The sequence below is a fragment of the Dermacentor albipictus genome, chromosome 7, assembly GCF_038994185.2.
Source record: "Dermacentor albipictus isolate Rhodes 1998 colony chromosome 7, USDA_Dalb.pri_finalv2, whole genome shotgun sequence".
Classification (NCBI taxonomy): Eukaryota; Metazoa; Arthropoda; class Arachnida; order Ixodida; family Ixodidae; genus Dermacentor; species Dermacentor albipictus.
Genome location: NC_091827.1, coordinates 103,122,591 through 103,136,969, shown reverse-complemented (window position 1 = coordinate 103,136,969; position 14,379 = coordinate 103,122,591). Strand labels below are relative to the sequence as shown.

The 14,379-nt window shown below is 46.4% G+C and overlaps 1 protein-coding gene across 10 annotated transcripts in view; it reads right to left on the bottom strand.

The window, feature by feature from the left end:
- The window catches only part of LOC135914006 (uncharacterized), a 211,481-nt gene that overhangs the window by 158,462 nt on the left and 38,640 nt on the right, over positions 1–14,379 (bottom strand). The window contains exon 4 of one of the 10 annotated variants that reach the window (XR_011507508.1): positions 9,131–9,330. The exons of 7 other annotated variants lie outside the window; for them this stretch is intronic. The gene's annotated coding sequence lies outside the window, so the exon portion shown is untranslated. Of the gene's footprint in view, positions 1–9,130; positions 9,331–14,379 lie in introns of those variants that run through there. 2 more of the 10 variants (XR_011507518.1, XR_011507519.1) reach the window with 2 other exon arrangements.

Genomic DNA, 14,379 nt, shown 5'->3' with positions numbered 1-14,379 from the left:
ATCGTTTATACGCCAGTTCAACGTTTTTGATACAACTGGATCGCTAATGACATAGCGGACACCGAATGAATATGTGATGAGCAGAGAGTTCGAAAAAGCCATACTTGGAAATCTTATGGCAAAGCCTGAAGTAAGCACGAGAGAAGTTGCCGAGTCTTGTGGAATAAACATCACAAGAGTATGGAGAGTCCTCATGAAACATCAATTGTACCCATTTCATCTGAGCATGCGCGAAGAACTAAGAGACATGGAATTCCTGAGACGCCGATACTTTTGCAGTTGCAGGCTGATTCAGCTAGACGGAGAACCAGATTTCTTGAAGAAAATAATTTTCACAGATAAAGTCCAGTTTTGCCGAAATTCAGTTGTGAACATTCGCAATGCATATTAGTTTAAATTTAAATCCCCACTGCATCCATGAGCACAACCACAAAGTACGGTGGTCCGTTAACATGTGGTGCGGGATTTACAATGGCAAAGTTATCGGGCCGTACTTTTTTGTTGGCGCATTCGCTGGGGCGCTATGCACCTGAGCGGATGCTGAAAGAAGCCGTAGGACAATTCGTCGCTGGACTGCCTCTAATTTTCTTGAATGGCACTTGGTAGCAACACGACGGCGCTCCTCCGCATTCGCCTTCTAGAGCTGTGTCGTGTCTTCTCAGCGCTTTCACTCTTAATGGATAGTACGGAATGGATACGTTCCGGCGCACTTTCCAGATCTTTCCCCTCTAGAGTTCTTCTTCTGGGGATATGTGAAGAGTGTTCTTTATGCCGCTGAACCCATCATTGTGGAACAACTCAACGCAAGGATCATTCCCGCATGTGCTGCAATTTAAACTACAATGCTTAAGCGAGTCTTGGACTAAACGAGACAGGTTGGTCATGTCTGTTGCCACAAATGGCCATCATTTTGAATGGTTCCTTTAAATGCATGTAATTGGAAGAACACTTAGTTGCTGTGTGTGTGTGCGCGTGTATGTCTATGTGTGTGTGTGTGTGTGTGTGTGTGTGTGTGTGTGTGTGTGTGTGTGTGTGTGTGTGTGTGTGTGTGTGTGTGTGTGTGTGTGTGTGTGTGTGCCTGTGTGTGTGAAATACGTATACGTGTGCTAAAAAGTAGTTTGCTGAGCACTGCTTTCCAGGAGTAAAGCTGTGTTGAGTGCATTAAACTCGGGGTACATTGAGCAGGTTGTCTTTGTGGCGCTTTTAGTATTCCTTTCTTTTTGTTTTCTTCACTCCGTGAGTTATGTTCCGGTCCGCTTTAGTTTACGCTTCTTTATTTACATTACTCGCACGCGAGCGTTCGAGTAAGTTTGTGTGTGTGTGTGTGTGTGTGCGTGTGTGTGTGTGTGTGTGTGTGTGTGTGTGTGTGTGTGTGTGTGTGTGTGTGTGTGTGTGTGTGTGTGTGTGTGTGTGTGTGTGTGTGTGTGTGTGTGTGTAACTTTCCCGGAGAAAGCAAATTTTCGACTAAACATCGTTCTCATCCAAAAGCCTGAAACGGCATTTCATCGGCGGAAGTAGACACGTGGCGCCCAACGGAATGAAAAAGTAAGTTTCCCGTGTCTACTTCCGCCGATGAAATGCCGTTTCAGGCTTTTGGGTGAGAACGACGTTTAGTCGAAAATTTGCTTTCTCCGGGAAAGTTGTCTCGAACGTTCGCGTGCGAGTAATGTAAATAAAGAAGCGTAAACTAAAGCAGACCGGCACATATTTCACGGAGTGAAGAAAACAAAAAGAAAGGAATACTACAAGCGCCACAAAGACAACCTGCTCAATGTACCTCGAGTTTAATGCACTCAACACAGCTTTACTCCTGGAAAGCACTGCTCAGCAAACTACTTTTTAGCACACGTATACGTATTTCACACACACAGGCACAAACACACACACGCACACACACACACACACACACACATACACATACACATACACGCACACACACACACACCAACTAAGTGTTCTTCCAATTACATGCATTTAAAGGAACCATTCAAAATGATGGCCATTTGTTGCAACATACATGACCAACCTGTCTCGTTTAGTCCAAGGGCGCTATAACGTAAAACTATTCCAAATTTTTCTATTCCAATTCTGCTATCAGCCCTCCACGATTGGTCAAAAACTTTTTTCGACCACCCCCACTTCACCTGTCTGTCACGCAACGTCACGAAAACCGCGATACCTCCCTATCTGATATGATGTGTGCACACTAATTATGCATTATTTGACAGAAAAAAGAAAAACAGTTATTTGTGATTCGACCCCTTTTCGCCATTAGCCCTCGGCTATTGGTAAAAAGTTTTGGGCTGCACCCACTTCACCTGCCTGTCACGCGACGTCACAAAACCGCAAGAACTTACCGCGTCAAAGTGACGTGTGCGCGATAAAGATGCATTAATATGCCGAACAAAACTGAATTTTCTTCGGAATAGCCGCAGGCTGCCCCGTTCCGAAAGGAATAGAAGGTGGCTGCCGCCGATCGCTCAGACACTGGTTACTCGCACCTGCCGGAGAGCATGGGTGTACTGGCGTATAATAAAACTTCTTGCGTGGCCGTGTAACGTTTTCGAGCACATTCGGCACGTTTACCCCTTCATTCTGCCAACTCTTCTTTGCTGAGGGTCCGTTTTAGCGTCATTCTTGAGCTTCCGTTGCATGCCGCCGCGATTTTCGTCCAGCCACCGCAAGCTAAGTAAGGGAAAGCCAACCAATCGTAAACGCCGGCACCACCCTCTTCATCCGGTAATCAACTTTCAGTGCAGTGGCTCGGCCCCATAGAATCCCTCTCCTCTTGAACGTTCTCCTTGCCTCTTGTCAGCCAATTAGATACGACAAGCCGCTCAGTGTAGGCAATGCTATTCGTTTTTCAAGCAAACAAAAGTGACCTCCTATGAACGATGAGAGCATTTGATTGGTCTGTTCAGACAACCCTGCGGGTGACCGCCCGGTGCTTGCGTTGGTGGTTACGCAAATTTGACGTCAGGAGTTTGGAATAGAAACATATTGGAATAGTTTTACGTTATAGGGCCCCAAGACTCGCTTAAGCATTGTAGTTTAAATTGCAGCACATGCGGCAATGATCCTTGCGTTGAGTTGTTCCACAATGATGGGTTCAGCGGCATAAAGAACACTCTTCACATATCCCCAGAAGAAGAACTCTAGAGGGGAAAGATCTGGAAAGTGCGCCGGAACGTATCCATTCCGTACTATCCATTAAGAGTGAAAGCGCTGAGAAGACACGACACAGCTCTAGAAGGCGAATGCGGAGGAGCGCCGTCGTGTTGCTACCAAGTACCATTCAAGAAAATTAGAGGCAGTTCAGCGACGAATTGTCCTACGGCTTCTTTCAGCATCCGCTCAGGTGCATAGCGCCCCAGCGAATGCGCCAACAAAAAAGTACGGCCCGATAACTTTGCCATCGTAAATCCCGAACCACATGTTAACCGACCACCGTACTTTGTGGTTGTGCTCATGGATCCAGTGGGGATTTAAATTTAAACTAATATGCACTGCGAATGTTCACAACTGAATTTCGACAAAACTGGACTTTATCTGTCAAAATTATTTTCTTCACGAAATCTGGTTCTCCGTCTAGTTGAATCAGCCTGCAACTGCAAAAGTATCGGCGTCTCGGGAATTCCATGTCTCTTAGTTCTTCGTGCATGCTCAGATGAAATGGGTACACTTGATGTTTCATGAGGACTCTCCATACTCTTGTGATGTTTATTCCACAAGACTCGGCAACTTCTCTCCTGCTTGCTTCAGGCTTTGCCATAAGATTTCCAAGTATGGCTTCTTCGAACTCTCTGCTCATCACATATTCCTTCGGTGTCCGCTATGTCATTAGCGATCCACTTGTATCAAAAACATTGAACTGGCGTATAAACGATTGTGCGTAGGAACGCGCTGGCCTGGATGGCAGGCGTAATAGTATTGTGCCGCTGGATGAACCTTTCTGCCCATACTGAAATAAGCGACCACTATGTCAATTGTTTCTTCAACTGACAGCCTACTGTCGATCAGTGAAGCCATTCTTAGCTGTCTCATTCGCAGTCGACGCTACAGACTGATATGATGCCATGTCTGTAGTATGTAAATAACCAAAGAACTGGGTTGGCTCTACAGCGCCCACGTAAGTCCAGTGGCATGACGAAGTAAAACAAAGTGAGAACGCAAGCGTTCTCACTTTGCGGAACGGCGGTGAGTTGGAACGGCGGTGACCTCAGAGACGTGACAAAAGGCGGGGGGGGGGGGGGAGGGGGTGATGACAGCGACGACACAGACACTCTTTTACCAGCCAGTTTCAGTTCCAAGGGTGCTATGCAGGATGCGCCGAGTTTCTCGTTCACCCGAGTTTTACCCGAGTTTGCTCGACGGCAGTCAGTGAACGGAGATAGCGCGGAACGCGTCGAAGGTGCAGGCAAAAAATTATGTCGACAAAAAGCCGCGTATGACAACATGAGCGCACCCTGCGCGGCACGCTGCTTCCACGTTTCAAGCGCAGAAGGCTGCAAAACGAAACACGCCAGCGCCGCGTATTGTTATCAACGGATTATCGCAACTTAGCGATACCGTGACTGTCCCGCTGTCTGTCTGCACCCTTGCCGTGAGCCGCTTGCCACGCCTTTCCGGGGCGCGTCAAGGGCGTGCCTCATCTTTCGCGCACTGTCTTGCTATTCTGCATCGAATGCGGACAGGGTACATGCGGTGCATTCTTGCACCTGCACTTTCACTCGAACGAATACGTTAAAATACAACAAATAAAATAACAAACATTTTTATTTCTTTAGGTATCTGTTTTTCGTTTTCAACGCTAGAAATTTGTGATGACAAACGGGGATCGAGCAAATTATTAAATTTTGCACTTCTTGCCGCGAGTGGCGACAGGGAGGCGAAAGCTTAGAAGCGGTACATTGAAGCAGGTCGCACGCACGAGGGCGTTCATACAGTGATAAGTCGCCTAGGGGCGCTGCAGTGCTATTCGCAATAAAGTTGGTCTTCATCCATGAAGGGCCATACCCACTCTTTCTCTATTAGGGGAATATAAACGCAGCGCCGCGGTACGGCTGTTCATCGCAGGCGCTTCACTAGGCAATTAAGGCCCCCGCTTTACCAACTTAAAAACGACACAACACCTGTCGCTGCCAAATGGCGGTATGTTATTTTAGAGTGCGTAGTGACGCAGTTCAGTGAAAATGTACCTGTTTATCTTTGTGCGCCAAGCCTCTGCGATACATTGCGAAAAGTGCGTGCTGCCCCAGCGAAACAATTCATCGCTTGTCATCGCTTGCCCAGTGAAGGCGCCTCTGAGCGCATGTGCGCAGTATATGAGTGTGTTGTGCAGTCGAAGGTGCTTGCGGATTACCTCTGCTGGAGCCAGCAGCGATCGCAGATGGATATCGTAACGAAACCGCAGCACTCGCATTTTGGCAGGTGAGGGCTCTTGTGTGCAGTTATGAAATCAGATTTCGAAGGGAGAGAGGTGTTGGAACTGTTGAGTGCGCAGTGCTTGTGATGAAGAAATGCCATGGCACTGGGTCTAGAAGAGCGTGCGATTCTCGGACGCTGATCGTGTTTACGACGCTGTGGCTCCGTTTCATCACCGATGACAGAGCAGCCATCTCAAACGACTGCTGCAATACACACTCCTCAGCATCGTCGTCCCCCTCGACGCATCGACGCCTTGCAAGCAGCTACAGTGACGTGCCGATAATTATTTACTGTGCGCTACGCGCCACAATGCAGGCAATGAAACCGTGTTGTGCGGCCATCTCAGCCCGAGAAAATGTATGCATAAGCCAGCGACAGTCAACGCTTTGTTTTTGATAGTGGTGCTCAGTAAATCACCGATGACAGTGCGTTGTGCGTGTTTTGTGTCGGCGGTCAAGATTGTTGATGCCTCTCAGCTCGACACCGCGTCGCTGTTGCCGGAATATAAGTTGGGCGTGGCCCAACTGTAGTGGGTGCGCGCGCAATAGTTACATGCCTCGCGCGGGGCGTGACCTCTGGTTTTGATTGACAGGCGAACTCGTGCTAAACTCGTACATCGCGAAACCCCCTCCGAGTTGAACTCGGGAACATGGCGGCGGCAGCAGCAGCCTGTTTCATTGCATCCAGCGGCAGCAAGCGTCAGTATGACCGTCCGGACCCGTTCACCTGCATGACCGACGGGGAGTTTCAGCGTCATTTTCACTTGTCGAAGACATCAGGCTGGCTGTGTGACGAGCTAGGCGAAGACTCTCGTCTGCGGAGACAACGTGGCGGGCTTCATTCGCTCACCGTCGTAGAGCAAGTCATCTGTGCCCTCTGTTTCTACGGGACTGGGAGTTTTCAGGGAAGCGTCGGCGCCGAGCGTTACATTGGACGCCATCAAGCTACTGTTAGCAACTGTGTCAGAGATGTGTCTGACGCGCTTATCGATGCGGCAGTGCGTAAGCTGTGGCTAGCTTTCCAGAATACCTCGGCGGAGCGGGCATATATAAAAGAATGCTTCCTACTTCGTGGGAACATTACGAAGGTAGTTGGGCGTGTCGACGGAACGTACGTAGGAATTAAGGCGCCTTCAATATCAGCGTTACTGTGATTAACAGACTTTTTCGCTGGTTGATCACTTTTTGCCGATTGTTCTAATTGTCTGTCAGGGTGCCTTCCAAATGGCTCACTTTCTTGGGAAAGAGGTTATTTAAGTATAAATAGATAAATGGATATCACAAATTGTGTGAAGTAACCTATGAATCCTAATCTCATAAAGAACTTGGGGTTCTTCATTGGTGAAGTTATTAAGTATGCACAATGCTGAATTTTGGTCATGCGTAATCTATCGGCCGCACTATGAAACAGCGAGGCATTGCACAATTTGTTGCAGCGCGAGATGTGGATGTTGCGCCAAGCCGGTTGTGCCTAGGCATTTGTGGTGAAATGAAAATGCATTGCGGATCTTAGTGTGTTGGCTTGCATGAAGCAAATACTTCAGATTGTTTGCTCTGTTCACTGTCGATGCATGTGCCAGAGGTTCAGTGCATCTTTTTTTTTTTGGGGGGGGGGGGGGGCGGCGATATTCTGGATGGATAAATTGTATATTTTCGTCTCATAATGGGGCTCTAATTCTTAAGCACTAGAACAATGCACATCTGATACTCTGCAGAACTCTCTCTACGTGAAGATGTCATGAACCACAAGGCAAAATTACATATCGGGAGAAATGTGGTGCAGATGCCAATGAAAAGTGGGTCTTTAACCCACCATGATAAAAATAAAAATTGCAGAGCAAATAGACCATTTGTACAGCTTTGGAGCAATGATTACACAAAACGTGTCTATGCCCAAACGAGTAAACGCTTGCCGCAATGCCAAAGTAGGCTGAGCGACATGCAGCATATATTGGCATTGAACATGTCTCGTAACCGTTATTTTTATTGTAAGCCCTCGCTGTCACACCTTTCCCTCCAGCACTCCCTTTACTGAAACGTGGCACTGTCTTTCCATTGGTGTCATGATGATAATGGTAACGGCAGCAGCAAGGCTGGTTAATGCTTGCCTCTTTGATTCCTGTGAGTTTAGTGGTAAAGAATACGGCACGTGCATACATACAGCTGCGCTGCAAAATTTAACATTTGTGATTTTTTGGAGAGCTAATTTGTGTTGTGAAATTTCAAAGATGTGGACCATTGTGGCCTAATAACTAGAGCATTGGTGAGGTTGAAGACGGTGTATTGGTATCGAAGCTTGAAGTTTAATTGCACAACAATTTGACGGGACACAAAGAGAAATACACACAGCAGAATGCTTTGCTGTGTGTATTACACTTCTTTGTGTGCCGTTGAATTGTTCTGCGATCCAACTTCAATTAGAGCATTGGGCTTCTTTGGTGCAGGACCGAGGAAGTGTGAGCTATTCGACAACATGCCAGTGCCTTGCCACACAATTATGGAAGTCGGAAGGTTTGCAAACAAAGCTTTGCTTTCAAATCCACCTGCTCATGTAATACAAGCACTGATTGAAAGAACCATCATACAAAAATAGTGGTGAAATCAATGGCCTGTGAAAAGTGTAATTCGTATATAGGCACTGTTGACATAATAGGTGCCATACCGGCCTTAAAATTGTACTCGACAGAGCAGTTTGTTTCCTATGTGAAGCACAACCTCCCATTACATGCTGTGCAAATAACCAAGCTCGGTTTGTTTTGACGTGCTACACAACATTCAGTGTAATCTGTTTTTGATTCTAAAGAAGTGCCAAACACCACCTCTTTTTCAAGGATGTCATGGGAATATTTGGCGAGACCTTTTCCAGCCCCTCATAATGGAAGTGTGGCCAGCCAGCTTTGCTTGGATGCCTTTATAGATTTCTGCTCCTGATCATTGTGTGCTATCAAGTTGCAGAAGTCTATGCAACTGGTGCAAGGCATTACGTGTTTCTATAGTCGGATACAACTTTAGGAGGCTGCGGAATCTGCACTTTAATGCAGGTGAACACAAGCCTGCACCAATGGGTACGCACTCTAGACTGACATCGTGCCGCCGGACAGACCTGCTCGTTGGAGAGGGACTATTTCTTTAGACGTGTAAGCAATCGGCTGCTGCGCTTTGGTCATCTGGGTGGGGCCTCTCCTGTCTTCTGAAGTTTTATACGACTGTAAAGGCTGCTGCTTTTCATACAACACAAAACGACAAAGTGTACAATTACTTGGCCTATGAAATGGATACATCAGAAGTGTGCTATGCAAGGGCTTAAGATGTGTGAAATATGGTACATGCAATTATAAGACAATGTTAAAGCATATGTGGTATCGAACATGCATGTAATGGCACATTTGAATCGGGGAGTGTTGCAGTCATATGCACAGTCTATAGGTGATAGCATTATTAGGCTCCTGCTGTTTCCTGTCTTCATTGTGAATTACACACACACCGTTCATCTTTTGGCTAATCAACATGCACTGTATTCTTGCACATAGAAAGAACAAACAGCACGATGACGTGTATGCTGCATTGGTGTATTTTTTATTTACATGGTCCAAGAGTGGCACAGGTTGTCTTACGTTTCTGCCTATTTTAAAGGGACACCAAATGCATGTTACAAGTCTCCTAATATGCACAGCAGAATGTTTTCTGCAATAATTTTATTCATGTTCTTGAATAATAAACAAAATATTAAACTGAAAGCTCCTTTTAATGTGCCTTCTGTGGGCTCAACAGGAGAGCAGTGAGGGCACCGATACTACTGCTGCAGAGCAGCCCTCTGGACCTCTGCCACACTCTCAAGCGCACGTGCCTGGCGCTCGCCTACTGCCACCAGGCAGTTGAGTGCCTCCAGCAGCAGAATGTTTTGCTGCAAAAAAGTGTATTTGAATGAATCAGCCGCATACAAACCATTATTTACAAAGAAAAATGCTCGTTGCACTATTAATACTAAGTGCCCTTAACTGTGGAAGCCTCTAGTGTAGTATGCATAATAAAACAATGCGTTGGGGCAACGTTGCTTTATTTTTCATAACTGGGGTTTTCTTTTTCAGAGCCAATTGTCATGTTGATTAGTGTGCCAGCTGCTTAGGTGGCACCGCACCTTCACGAGTCTCTACTGTCAGCACCACAAACCTATTTTTGTTCGCTGCAAAACAAATGCCTCACCCTACAATCCCGTCTTATAGACCGTTTTTTCGTGGGCGCCGCCGTTTTGTGAACTCAGTGGCGCCGCCTATGAGCAGCGCCATACTGGCTTGGGTGAAAGCGTTGTTTTGCACGGCAGGTATACGAGCGGCTGCAGTTACAAGCGTTTTTTTTTCGTACTGGTGTGCTGTATTTCGCATGACGTGCTGTGCTCTACATCGGAAGTCATTCTGTGTGACGTGCTGAATTCATTTAACTGGATATGGCCGGAGTTTCTGCTGCTGGTGAAGCAGAAAGTGCGTCGGTGTTCAAGCCTACAATAAGCCTCGGAGGTGAGTTGCTTTTTCGTTTCTTTTGAAGAATTCCACTGTATATTGCGATGTTGCTAAAGTTTCCCTGTATTTCTCGAACTTCTGCAGGAAATGACCAGTTGAATAAACGTTAAGCAATAGTAACAGCGTGTGCGCCGTTTTACTGTTCGCTTCGACAAGCATTAACTATGTTGTAGACACATTGCGCGACTGCTCGATTAGACGCGGCTCTTGGTCGGTCCCGCTTTTGATTAGGTAGTAATATGATGTCGCACAACATACAGGCCGTTGAAAAGCTATCTTTATGTTCGACCTTCGTATCGCTGGTCCTCTTCGATGCGCCCACCTGTGTTACGGACATCGCGTCCTGACAAGGAGCCGCCGCATCCTTTTTATGCAGTCTCCATTATATATTACTCATTACTGGGCGAGGAACCGTTCCTGAAGCACAACTCTTATGTAACATCTCTGTCAGTAACTACAGCAATCCCCATGTTGAGCCAAGCCATCGGCCTCGTAGACGGCATCGGCCCAGTGTAGACGTAGCAACGTAGATTTGAGAAAAGCGAGAACAGTATCGTTGGTTTACGCAGGTGTGCTCATGAGTGGCGCTCAGATGTTTGACAGTTTTCCAGACACGCCTTTCATTCAGACTGCATTGAGTTTGCAGTACGCGAGCACTGGGCAATCCAGTCATACTTGATTGCCCATTTTATCGACGAGAGTGCTGGTTATTCTGAAAATGTTGCGGCACTTGCATATTTGTAACGTGCGACAACACAAACAGTGGCCTGCTGAGCAATTTATGTTATTAATCGACCGCCGTATGTGCATGCCGTCATTTCTCGCTGCCATATGGTTTCCCCGCACCCTTTTTTTCTGTTTGGTGGATACATGCTTCAGCACTAACCGCAGCATTTGTATTGATAATTTGTGCTTTTGTCACTGCCACAGAACACTGGTTTTGGCACCGAAAATCCCACACTGTCCTTTTTTAACACCCAGACAACGATATCATTGCGACTGTCATTGCTAAAGCTACAAAACTAATCTACATAAAACGAAAGCATTTTGTAGGCGCGCACTAACAGAGAGGTCATGACTAAATCCTTCCTGACCCAGCACTGTGCCATGGTCGCCGAAAAAGTGTTAGTTCTCAACGAGTCATATTTATGTCCTGCTACTAGTGTGTTAAGCCAGCAACTTCTGAAATGTATGCATGACAGTGCACTGTTTGTGGCATAAAAGTGTGCACTAGAATAATGTATTTTAGCACATGTGAGGTTATTTTCATAGCAGCTGTATTTCATTATTTCAACATATCTGCGCAGAAATGTAAAAAAAAAGTTGTTGTTTCTGTTCTTTTTTTTTCGCAGATGGCAAGTGTTACCAGCACCCAAGTGAGATTGTCAGCTGGTGTGATGATTTGAAGAAGTGGCCACAGGTACAGATGCCACACATAATTCACTACCTGCTCACAAACAAGGCATGTGACTTGCGAGAAGTCAACTCATTCAGGAGCATGCAATCTTACACTTATCTACAAAGTGGATGGGTAGGGAACGTGCTCCTTCATGAGATTGATGAGAGACTTGTGCTCCTGAAATGTCAAGTGCAGGCGTCACAATCAATGAAAATGCACCACAATTCATGGGTGTGCTGCCAGCGTACTGGAGAAGTCAAAGCCAGTGGATGTACGTGCATGGCCGGGAGAGGAAAAGTATGCAGTCATGTCGGTGCACTTCTTTGGAAATTGGATTTGGCGGTATCACAAGGCCTGACAGGAGAAGGTTGCACTGATAAATCAGCAACCTGGAACCGTGGAACAAAAAGGAACCTTGAACCAGCCGCTCTGAGAGACAGACAGACAGACAGACAAAGAACTTTATTAATGGTCCTGAGGAACCGGCGTTAGGGTACCCCCCTTTTCAGGGAGTCCCCGTAGCCGTCGCGGGCCGCACCCACGTCGGGGTCGGAAGATCGTGGTCCTCCGCCCTGTCGCAGGCCCTCTGGACAGCCCGTAGTTGCTCTGAGAGGTCGCCGCTCTTAAGGGCTGCCTCCCAGTCGGTTAGAGTGGTTAGCGATGAGCTGCGTAACGCAGGGCATTGCCAGAGCATATGGGACAAGGAGCAGTACGCCTCCCCACAGTCTGGACAGTGGGGTTCTACGTTAGGCGCGAAGTGACTGAATCTGCCCCTGGAGGGAAATGACCCCGTCTGAAGCATGCGAAACGCCGACGATTGTGGTCTATTTAGTTTAGGGTGTGGTAGCGGAAAGGCCCGCCGAGCAAGTTGATAATGTGTCAAGACTTCGTGGAAGGTGAGAAGCGAATCCCTATACAGCCCTAAGTCGCCGCCCGTGAGTCCACCTGAACCGCCGCGGTGTGTAAGACCTCGCGCACAGTCATGGGCCAACTCATTGGCGTTAACAAGCTCAGAGTGTACATTGATTCCCATATGGGCCGGGAACCATTTGATGCTATGAAAACCAGCAGCCCCCTCGCTGCCGAGGATGGCCGCCGCCTCCTTTGAGATCGAGCCGGAGGCGAAAGCTCGGGCTGCCGATCTGAGAGACATAAATTTTAAAGTACAAATGAGAACCATTGACAATGACACCTGCAAAAAGAGAATTCCATGTTTGCCACAGCTACTTGGCGATGATACAGACGTCCAGGAGTTCTACAGAAACTGCTTATTCCAAGAGATTGTCAATGCTAAAGGTGAAAAATATGTTTGGCATTTGCATGTGCATGTATTGAGCAGTTCTGTGAGAAGACATCATACAAGTTTGCTTGTTGTGCCGTTTGTAAAACTTCAGAATAACATGACTGCAGGCATTCGAGGTGTTTTGCTTGTTTTCTAGTGTTTAGCAGAAAAATATTTTGGCAGGGAAAGAAGCAAGGCAAGAGGGACACTAGTGCTTACTTTCAATAATGGTTTATTGGAAGCCGGATGACTAGTTCAAGTTCCGAAAACCATCATACAGGGTGTGTTCAAACTAAGACGTAGCAAGAAATGACAGCAGTTTTTTCCTTCACGAAAAAAAGCAAAGGAGCCTTAACACATTCTAGGCTAAACTTATTGCTGTCTACAGCTTCAACTATTAAACCAGTCATTGCATCGTTATGCCTGTGCACAACAAATGCATGCAACCACACCTGTTGCAAGGCTTACCAGCCACTGTGCCCCTATTTAATGCTGTCAGAGTGCTCCCCAAGCCCATCGATCAGTCAGTGCCCTGTTTGCACAATTTTAGACTATAAGATTTATGGCAACATAACACAAAATGGAAATAGAACGGGGGAGGAGACAAGGTTCATGACTCCCCCCATGTTCATTTTGCGCTGTGTGGCGATAAATCTTCTGGTCTGTAATTGTTCACTATGAACCGACTAGCCCAATAATACGTACTACTGAGTGCTCTGTTTGCTTCGCATACTGTTTACGACGCGAAAGTGGCATCTGGTAAACATGCTTGTTGCAAGTCGGAAAGCACCTGACGTGTGTTGTTGCAGTCTTGACTTCTACCAGCTACTAGCTTCCTGATTTTGCATACATGTTCCAAGTAGTTGGGGGACCAAGAAAACCACCTTAACATTTGCATGTCCTGTTGGTGAAAATGTGCAGATATGGCTTAACCTGTTATTAAAGGGATTCAGGTGGTTGAAATAATCAGTTGTCCACTATTGGGCACCTCGTAGCCTGCGTGTTGCTTTGGAATGGTACGCTGCATAACTTGAGTTTTTATTGTATTATGTGGTTCAGTTTGAAACCACCTTGGTAATGATATAAATCATTGTTTTAAAGAGCATTATAACAACACAGAAAACATAAATATCCTGATTTACATAGAACACGGGAGTCTGTTTATTTCTGATGAGTCTCATGGTCAAGAAATGTTTATAGAAATTATTGAAGGTGAAAAGATGTTTGGTGTATGTCTGCAAGATGCTGCCTTAAGGGCATGATGAGAATATACATTACTATGCTTGTGTATTGGGCTTGACTATCCTCATTCGAGTTCCATATTTACACGTAAATAATACAGCCGTAAATATAACTGGGGGGCACAGTTGTGGTCTAACAGGAAAAGAATATATCTATACAATCATAATGCAGTAAAGCTGCAAGAAAGCTGGAAACGATGCATAAAAGCAGATGTCTGCGGGGCTCTATTCATCCTTAGTACGAACTTCCTTTGCAAAATAAAGTGAAAGGACGAGTGCAGACTTCTTTGTGACTGTCGATGAGAATGGCGTCATCCTCCATGACACCCACCAACATTATTGCACTAAAAGCATTTCAGAAATGCCTATGACACAAACGAACAAGGCCAAGCATTTGGTGGATTGAGCGGTGATTCACTGCGCCACTTTGAAGACTGCAGGCTTGACACACCTGCATAGCAGCATCGATAGTCTTGCTCAAGGTTGTGATTAATACGCTGTTAATTGATGCGGC